Source organism: Myotis daubentonii, chromosome 5 (genome assembly GCF_963259705.1).
Source record: "Myotis daubentonii chromosome 5, mMyoDau2.1, whole genome shotgun sequence".
Taxonomy (NCBI): Eukaryota; Metazoa; Chordata; class Mammalia; order Chiroptera; family Vespertilionidae; genus Myotis; species Myotis daubentonii.
The window spans coordinates 80,968,899-80,979,591 of NC_081844.1; positions in this window are offsets into that span (position 1 = coordinate 80,968,899).

Below are 10,693 nucleotides of genomic sequence, written 5' to 3' on the forward strand. Positions count from 1 at the left end.
GCTAGCTGTGCGCCGGCACCAAAAAAGTTTGCCTGTTATTGGTGCGCTCTTGCTCCGGAACAACCAATCAGAGCTCTCACTTCTTACAACGTCACCGAGAGGCCGGGAAAGAGGAGACCATTACTTCCCCGATTGGCGAAGAGCTACTGGGGCGGGAAAATTAGAAGCAGGACACGGGGATGGGGAAGCCACGATCTCTGGGCGTGACTGAGAGGAATAAGGGACTGGGGAAGGTGGACTGGAAAACGGGAGGTGGGAATAGGAGCCAGAAAGAGGGCAGAAGAGGGCGTGCCCTGCACCTTTGGGATGATGTGATTGGACTAAAGATGAAAAGAGTGTAGTTTGTGAGCGGATCCTGTGCCACTGATGAACCAAAATGATGCAGGTATCTAACGAATCCTTGGAGAACAACTTACATCTTTGCCCCCACCCCGCTACTCGATGAATACAATCCCTTGCAAAACTCCGGGGTGACATGTTGTCTTTCCTACCTCGCCATGCTGCTGGTTGTTTAGACTCAATTCCCCAAGTCCGGCCTTCTTTCTTGCGTTGCCTCTAGTCGAGCTGCAGCTGCCTCCGTCTGCTGCAGAGGTAAGGACTGCTCCCCATCAATCCAAAACGTCGTGACCTGTCACTGGAGGGGAGCAGACTGCTTATTTCGCAGGAATGTTTGTAAAAGGAATCCAAGCATTTAAAGAGCTGGGTGTTTTCAGCGATTTTATGTGAGGTTGTGTTGTGATCCCTGCTCTGGCCAACAGATGGAGCCATTCCCTCCCTCCCCACTCTTCAAACCGCTCGAGCAGAAGAGCGGTTGCTTAACAGCCATGTGGTCCGCAGATGGCAGGACTGTGACCATCCCAGCACTGGAGGCCAAAGAAGGGCGAGGACGGACTACTACCAGGAAGAAGTTATTACAAATAAACCCAGCGAGGACTGAAAGACAGTCAGTTTCCCAGCAGGGTTTTGGCATTCTTAACATTTTGAACTGGTTCTTTGTTGGGGATGGGGAAGGGCCGTCCTGTGCCATTGTGAGATGTTTAGTATCCCTGGCCTCTACCCACTAGATATTGGTAGCATGCTCCTCCCCTAAGCTGTGACAACTGAAAATGTCTCAGACATTGCCAAATGCCTGGGGAAGGAGGGGCAAAATCATCCCTATTTGAGAACCCTAGCTTGGGCCAGTAATGGTGTTGGGGCAGTGGCCTATGTAGAATGGGGGATGTACTCTGAGGGCCACCTGCCCTGAAAGCTCAATTTCCAAAGCTTGGTAGTTGTGGGAAGAGCCTTAAAACAAGGAAACTAGCCCCCCTCACCTGATGAGTAGGAAAAGCTAAGAGGGTCACAAAGAAAAGGGGAGAGAGCAAATGTGAATTTGAAACATACATTCTTAAGATTGTTCTATGAGGTGGGGGTTATTTGTATATATACTAGTAAAAGCCCAGCCACCGTTAAGGCAGAAGGACCAGTCACTATGACGTGCACTGACCACCAGGGGGCAGATGCTCAACACAGGAGCTCCTCCCTGGTGGTCAGTGGGCTCCCACAGCGGGAGCACCGCTCAGCTCAGCTGGAAGCCTGGCTCTTGGCTAGCAAGCATAGTGGTGGTGGGGGGAGCCTCTCCTGCATCAACAGCAGTGCTAAGGAGCAGCGAGCCAAGCAGTAAGGAGCCGTAAGGAGCGAGGGGTCCCAGATTGGGAGAGGAATGTCCAACTGCCAGTGTAGACCCATGTGCTAGGATGTGGGCAGAATTAAAAAGTTGAAAATACAGATGGACATTAACCTGCCTCCCTGCAGCTTGGGAAAGGTTGAGTCATAGTCTTCTGGGGATAAAGAATATGAAGATGATAAGCAGCCTGAGCACTGGGGAAAAATGTGTTTTTAATAGCTGTGATGACCATCTAAGCTATTATGGCCCCATCTTTACTGATCTAAGCTCATACTTAAATGGAAATTTACTTGAAAAGCCTTTTCTTTGCATAATGGAAAGGCAGGCTTGTCCAATTCCATCTCCCCAAGGTAATAGCCCCAGGATGTAATGGGAGACCTCCCTACCAGCCCTGCTCATCAGGGGCATGCAGCCTAGGTACCCCCCCTTCTCAGTGTCCTTCATCCCTGTTACTCAATAAGGTCCCCCTAAGGATGCCTCACCTCCAAGGTCACTGTTGAGAACTGTTAGGAAGCAGGATAATTGATCAGGCTGACATCATTGTGTTGCTCAGCCTCTTTATCTCAAGAAGATGTTCCAGAAGGGCTTCCACTGCAGGGGTAACAGGCTGAGCCTCATTGCAGCAGGCTTCCCATTGGGTAGGCAAGAATGGTGACTTCCCCCAGGACAGCCACAGGACCCCACACCAGGCTACCCATGATTCCAAGCTGGGTGTGGCTCCATCCTTACCCAACCTGGCAACTCCTGCTTTCCTGCACTGCTCTAGTCCCTACCAAAGGGGGGCAGGAGGGAGTTAATATTTTTTAACTACTAAAGTGAATATTTATTTAGAATAATAAAAGAAGTCATACAAATGACACATTTAAGAAAACTGACAAATAGGACAAACGTTACAAAATAGGGGAGGGGGACACCATATATTTTTATTAATTAACTGCCTGACATATCTCAATAATACATTTTTCCCTACTTAGGCTGCAAGCTTCTTTTTAATCGAATCCTTTCACTTTACTAACCTTGACTCACAAGAGCTTCCTTTTGTTTTGTTTTTTTTAATTGATTTTAGAGAGAGGAAGGGAGGCAGAAAGAGAGACAGACAGAGAGACAAACAGGCAGAGAGACAGAGACAGAAGAAACATCAATCGGCTGCCTCCCAACTCAAGGCCCAATGTGGAATAAAACCCGCCACCTTTTGACATATGAGACAACACTCCAACAAACAGCTACACCGGCCTTTTGCTTTTCTTGTACTTGAATTTTGGTTGAGGTACAAGATGCATACAATAAAATGCGAAAAGCACACTGATCTTAAGTGTACACTTCAATGATTTTGTTACATATGCACATACTCATATAACAATCACCCAGATCAAGATACACATATTTTTGATCTGCAGTTGGGAATACATGTAATGATCTCCATTCTCAATATGGCCCAGTGCGTGATTCCTGCCCCAAGGAAGACATCAGAGGACCCCACACCAGTCCACGTTTCTGGAGGCCACTGTGGGCTTGTGGGTAGAGAAAACAGCAGAGTTCTCACTCTTGCCCAGGAGTCAAGAGAGTGCAAAGTTTAGACCTTCTCAGACCTGAGAATGTTCTTTATTTGGATTCAGAGTATAAAAGTCTTCATTTTGGAGTCGGACAGTCTTTGGTTCAAATCCTGCTTCAACTACTTCCTAGCCAAGTGACCATGAGCAATTTATCTCTTAGAATGAGAGTTCCCTCAACTGGAATAGGCGGATATTAAGAAAAGCTGCTCATAGGGTGTGTTTTTTGAAAAATATGTTTTTATTTCTTTTAGAGAGAGAGAAACATCAATGTGAGAGAGAAACATTGATCAGTTACCAACCAAAAACCTGGGTATGTGCCCTGACCGGGAATCCAACCGGCAACCTTTCGGTTCTTGGAAGGATGCTCAACTAAGCCACACCAGCGAGGGCTCATGGGGCTGTTTTTAGGATGAGATGAGATCGTGCTATGTACATAGTAGGTACACAAAGATTTTTGCTCTTCCAACAGGCACAGGAGCCAGTGTCCTTATACACTTGCCAGATGACCACTGGGTTCAGGTCAGGAAAGAATCAACCACAATAAATTTGGGGTTGGTGGCAAGTAAACATGAGGGAGAGGAAGGGAGTCAGGAAGATGAAAGATCTGGGCAGAGAGACCGAAGTATAAGCCAGGAGTCCATAGCTGGCACCTCAGTCTCCGGATTGAGTCTTTGCTGGGGCATCCTGTCCGGTGAGGATTTAGGCATCCCACACAGCTCACACTTGCATCTGCCTACTTGGAGGCTCCACTAGTTACTGGAGGCTACTGAAATCCTCCTTTCTCCCTACCCTGCTGCTCTGCCCTCCACACTGAGACTGGTCCCAAGCTGACCCATCTGGTAAACACATCTCATTACCGACCTCATACTGAGGCGGCATGGCTCAGTCCATGCCAGGGAACACACAGAGACATGTGCCCCATCCACAGCCCCAACCCTACCCTCTGAGGCTTCAGCAAGAGAAACTGCATCTTCTCTCCTGCCTCTCTAACTTGAGGAGGCTGACAAGAAGGCTAAACTCACTCCTGTCCAAACTGACCCAGGAAAAGTCATTAGTGACTGTTACAGAGTCGGAAAATTTTTAGGCCTGCTTAATTACTTAGCCACCTCAGCAGCTTGACAGCCTGTGCAAAGTCTCTAGGAACTGAGCTCCCACACCTGAGCCCACAAAGAACAGACAGATCAAAATTAAGAATAGTCCTGACCTTTAAGTGACCCAGAAATGAATAACAGGAGGGTGATGAATAGCTTGGCTAAAACTACACAATTAGCTTTTGTAACTTGGCTTTGCTTGCTATGGGAACCTGAACACAGATGTAGTTGTCCCCTTTAAATATTGGACTCTGCCATGACTGGTTTGGCTCAGTGGATAGAGAGTCGGCCTGCGGACTGAAAGGTCCCAGGTTCGATTCCAGTCAAGGGCATGTACCTTGGTTGCAAGCCCATCCCCAGTAGGGGCTGAGCAGGAGGCAACTGATTGATGTTTCTCTCTCATTGATATTTCTAACTCTCTATCCCTCTCCCTTCCTCTCTGTAAAAAATCAATAAAATATATATTTTAAATATTGGACTCTGCCATGACTGGTTTGGCTCAGTGGATAGAGAGTCGGCCTGCGGACTGAAAGGTCCCAGGTTCGATTCCAGTCAAGGGCATGTACCTTGGTTGCAGGCCCATCCCTAGTAGGGGCTGTGCAGGAGGCAGCTGATTGATGTTTCTCTCTCGTCGATGTTTCTAATTCTCTATCCCTCTCCCTTCCTCTCTGTAAGAAAATCAATAAAATATATATTTTAAATATTGGACTCGCCAAAACCGGTTTGGCTCAGTGGATAGAGCGTCGGCCTGCGGACTGAAGGGTCCCAGGTTCGATTCCGGTCAAGGGCATGTACCTGGGTTGCGGGCACATCCCCAGTAGGAGATGTGCAGGAGGCGGCTGATCGATGTTTCTCTCATCGATGTTTCTAACTCTCTATCTCTCTCCCTTCCTCTCTGTAAAAAATCAATAAAATATATTTAAAAAAAAAAAATATATTGGACTCTGCAGATGATCGGGGCCGCTTCTCTCTTGGGCTTCCCGAGTGGAGGAGCGGACACTGGCCAGTCAATAAAGGCTCTCTAAATTTTAATCAGTCTGGAGTTCTGGTCACTCTGTCACTCGCGCTCCACAACAGTGCCCATTTATTGAGCCACTCTGGGGGTGAGGGTGGAGGTGTGCAGTGAGCAAATGCTAACTGCTATGCCTAGTTTTCTCAACAACCCTGGGAGGGCAGTGTTATTTCCTCCTTTTCATACGTGAGGAAACTGAGGCTCTGAGAAGCTGACAGCCATAGCACAACACCAGTGTGTGGCCAAGGCAGAATCCAAACCCAGGTTTACATCTAAAAACTTTGTTGTTTTAACTAGGACCTTTCCACTTAAATTAGCCTTTTTATAGTAAATGCTCATGTTCCAAACTCACAAAGAAACCAAGGCTCACAGAAATTTAGCAATTTGACTGCCCTCATAGAGACTGTCATTTGTTGCTTCAGGTTGGAGCTGACTGGCTAAGAGCCCAGCCTCCTGTTTGCTCCCACGGTGCCCAGTGTGTGCCTGGCTATTGGCCTCCATGCGTAGTCGGTGCTGGCTAACTGAAACTAATCCCAAAAGGCTGCCAGAGTCTCTCGGAAGCCCCTGCCTCTGAGGGTCCCTTGGGCCCAGGGAGGTGTGATGACCTCAGATTGGGCCAAAGGCAATCACCAGGAGCTTCAGGCATCCAGCCTCACGTGGCAGTCAGAGGACCCAGAGCAAGTCTGATTTAATCCCATAATGGAATGTGACTCACATAAGGCTTTTATCGGTCCTTCCTGGGCTGGGGGCTGGGGGTGGGGAGGGCTTCCCAGAGTCATAGAGGGATGCTTTGCACTGCCCTGGGGCTGCCCAAGTGTCTCTAAAGGCCTGGCCCCACTGGAAGGCCTAGGGCAAGCATGTCAGACTCGAGACTGAGGGGCAGCATGCCTGGTTTATTTAAACGAGGCATGTGGCCTGCTGGCTGTGAATTTAGCATGTTTGGCCTAGGGAAAAGTGGACATATCAGGAGACACTCAGGGGTATTTGACTCAAATTTTCATGACTGAGCAAACAGGAGGGAAAGACGCATGCTCAGGCACAGAGGACATGAAATTCTTAATAACACTTAAAGTTATAACAAGAATAATAACTAGCATTTATTAGGCACTGTACAAAGCATTTAAACACATTCTCATTAAGCCCTCACAAAATGTCTGTGCAGCGGGTAATTATCCTTATTACAGAACCGGAAATCAGACTCAGGCAGATAGGAAGTTGCCTGCCCAAGGTCTCACAGTTGCTAAAAGGGAAGAGCTGGAGTTTACACCTTAATCATCCTGATTCAGTGCCCTCCAGCCTCTCCAGGGCACTGATTGCCCATACACCCTCACTCTTCCTCACACACTCCTCACCACCCCCCACCCCCTCCCGGAATCTTTGTTTGCCAACACCTCCTTTGCTTCCCTCCTTCCTGGAATAATTCCAGGAAGCTTTATGTAACCACAAACTGCAGCTTCCCCATTACTCCGAAAGGAAAGAAATAAAGGATAAAGCAAGGTGAGCTGACCAATCAGAAGCAGAGGGGCTATGCAACTCCCAAGCCCTTGGGGCAAGCCACGCCAAAGGCAAAGTGAGGTCTGGCCTTCTGCCAACCACTTCCCTCGCCCTCCCCGCCCTTCCCCACCCCCCAACCTTCCCACCCTCACTTCTCATTTTTTCTAGATCAACTTTGCTTTCCATGCCCCTACCCCATTAGTCTTGTTCATCCAAGAACAATAAGTACCCACTGTTAGCAATAGACTACGGATTTACCTCCCTCGCCAGAGAGGAAAACATACAATGCAATATTAATAGTCATACCAGTTAACACTGAAAATTACTATATTCCAGACACTTTTCTTTCATTCTGAACTGGAAAATGCAAGCAGAACAAGCAGCAGCTTTTATGTCACTTACAATGAGACTAAGTCAGACAAGGGGAGGGATTCAGAATAAGCCGCCCCATGATGTGCGTGCCTCCATGGTGTGCAGATAACTTTGAGCTAAAGGTAAGCAAGACTCTACTGGCTCAAGAGAAACTTTCCCTGCTTAACTGTCTAGAACAGCGGTTCTCAACCTATGTGTCGCGACCCCTTAGGTGGTCGAACAACCCTTCACAGGGGTCGCCTAAGACCATCCTGCATATCAGATATTTACATTACAATTCATAACAGTAGCAACATTACAGTTATGAAGTAGCAACGAAAATAATTTTATGGTTGGGTCACAACATGAGGAACTGTATTTAAAGGGCCAGAAGAAAAAATAAAAAAATAAAGGACCGGAAGGTTGAGAACCACTGGTCTAGAAGAATTTAAATTAGGAGCTTGGCCTGTGATAAGAGTGAAAATCAGAAATAATTTTTTACCTATCTAGATGACAGGGTGAAGTATGGTAGCAACCATCTCAGGTAGAAACTGTAGTTTAACTCTAACCCTGCTGTTTGGCTTAACAATAGAAAAGTTATTTTGATTTTCTGAATTGTATACATCATCCCATTCGATTGAATGACTATCCCAGTAATTGTTATCTTACTGGTTTTAGAAAGCACATTCTTCTGTACCTGGGAAATGGGACAGCACAATTATCCTAAATTGTTTTAGTGGCCACAGATAATGCGTTCAAGTTGACTCAGTGGTCCCAAGACCAGGACAGCGCAATTACCCTAAATTACCTTGATGGCTCTAGATAATGAGTTCCTGGCAACTCAGTGGTCTCAAGACCCCAGGGCTCTAGATAAGGTGTTTCTGTCAATTTAGTGACCCCCGATACCCAAAACTATAATTAACATGCTTAATTCTGCTTCTGTAAACTGCTTTTTTGCAAACCAGGTTCCTCATTCCAAACCTTGAGATGTAATCAATACCTTTGTGATCTTTGCCTATATAAGTCTGGTTTTGCCACCATCTTATCACTATGAGATTTGGGGAATGGCCCCTCATAGTCCCGGATTGCAATAAATGTGATTCTTTAATTCGACTTCTTGAGGCATCCTTCTGTGATTGGCGGGGGTACATTACAACAAGGGCAAACTACTAATTACTGCATACATGTCCTCCCTGCACCCTACAATTACCTTGTGATAGCCCCTCATGCCTGGCTCAAATTGTTTTTTGTTTTTTAGAGAAGGAGGAAGGGGGGAAGAGAGTGAAAGAGAAACTTCAAGAAAGAGAAACATCAATGTGAGAGAAAAACATCACCATCAGTTGCCCCCTGTACATGCCCCAGGGATTGAACCTGAAACCTAGGTAGGTGCCCTGATCAGAAATTGAACCCATGACCTTCTGTTGCATGGAACGATGTTCCAACCAACCAAGCTACACTGGCCAGGGCAGAAGGTCTTATATACCCATGCTCCTTTCTGTCTCTAAACCTCTCCTCTATGTAGGGTCTCTGACTCTCTCAGGTATACATGGTTCCCATACATATGTGTGTATTAAATTTGGTTATTTTCTCTTGTTAATCTGTCTCATCTTTGATTATTAAAGCAGCAAGAAGAACCTTAAGGGTAGAGGAAAGTTTCTCTCCCCCCCCACCCGCCACCCCCCCCCACACACACACACACACATAATATTCCACAAGCTTCTCTATGTACTAGACCCAGTACTATCTCAGGAGACAGAGGAGCATGGGACCAAAGAATATAGACTCTAGACCAGTGGTTCTCAACCTTCCTAAGGCCACAACCCTTTAATACAGTTCCTCATGTTGCGGTGACTCCCAATTTCATTGTTACAAATTGAACATAATTAAAGCATAGTGATTAATCACAAAAACAATATGTAATTATATATGTGTTTTCCGATGGTCTTAGGAGACCCCTTTGAAAGGGCCGTTCGACCCCCAAAGGGGTCGCGACCCGCAGGTTGAGAACCGCTGCTCTAGACTCAAGCCAACTCACATCCAGGCTCAGCTCCATTACTGACTAGCTGTGCGTTTATAGGCAAGCTAGTTCTGCGTCTCAGGTTCTTCATCTACAAAATGTATATAATAATAGTTTTTTAAAAAATATATCTTTGTTGATTTCAGAGAGGAAGGGAGAATGAGAGATAGAAACATCTATTAATTTTTTAGTGGCAATACTAGTTCTGGTCTGCATGATTCCCCACAATTGTTTGGTCCCATTCCCAGTAGAGGAAACTGATTTGTCAGCTTATATTGAGTGTTCACTTCTGGTCCCCAGGTGGCCAAGGGGACCGGATCATATGGCACAGTTGGCTAACCAGGTCTAGCTTTTGGGCAGGGACTGTGAGTAGGAACAATTCCTGGAGAAGCGGGGCATGGGATGACAAACCAAAGCATGTATATTCATCAGTTTTGCCCTGGCCAGAGAGCTCAGTTGGTTAGAGTGTCGTCCTGATACACCGAGGTTCAATCCACAGTCAGGACATATACCAGAATCAACTAATGAATTCATAAATAAGTGGAACAACAATTTGATGTTTCTCTCTCCCTTCCTCCCTTTCTCTCTCTCTCTCTCTCTTAAATCAATCAAGCAGCCCTATCTGGTTTGCTCAGTGCATAGAGCATCGGCCTGCAGATTGAAGGGTTTCGGGTTCGATTCTGGTCAAGGGCACATGCCTTGGTTGCAAGCTCCGGCCCTGGTCAGGGCATGCGGGAGACAACCAATCGATGTGTCTCTCTCACATCAGTGTTTCTCTCTGTCTTTCCCCCTCCCTTCCACTCTCTCTTTAAAAATCAATGGGGAAAAATATACTCAGGTGAGGATTAAAAATAATAATAATAAAATAAATCAAGCAATAAAAAGAATAAAAACAGTTCTGGAGACTATAATGACTTAATTGAACAAACTCCCTATTTTGTTCCAAAACATTACCTGACAGATAAATTTGTGAACAGTTTTAATAATGGCTACCATTTCTTAAGCTCTCCCCCTCGTGTTTAATTTAATCTTCACAAAACCCTTCCTGATAGGCATTTCTGTCTTACAGATGAAGAACCTGGGGCTCAGGAAGGTTACATGAGAAGCAGACAAGTCACAATGAGCTAGGATTGAAGATTGTGTCTATTTCAGCGGTCGCCAGCCTTTCAGACCTCAAGGACCACCAGTGGTCCGCGGACCACCCGTTGGCGACCACTGATCTAGTTGACTTCAAGTCCTGTGCTCCTAACTTCTTGGCGTAGGAGGCTTATGCTATTGTGATAAAAAGCAGGTTTCGGCTGCTGCTTGCTAGCTTAGAACCACAATATCAAATATATTTATAAGGTCAACAGACTTCCTCAAATTGCCTTTACTTCAATGACTCATATGAGCCCCCAGCCACCTGTGCAGTAGTCAGGGTAGGATCAAATGAAGTGTCTTGTCCACAGGTGGGACTCCCAGCCCCAGGCTCTAAGCCAGCGGTCGCCAACCTTTCGGACCTCACGGACC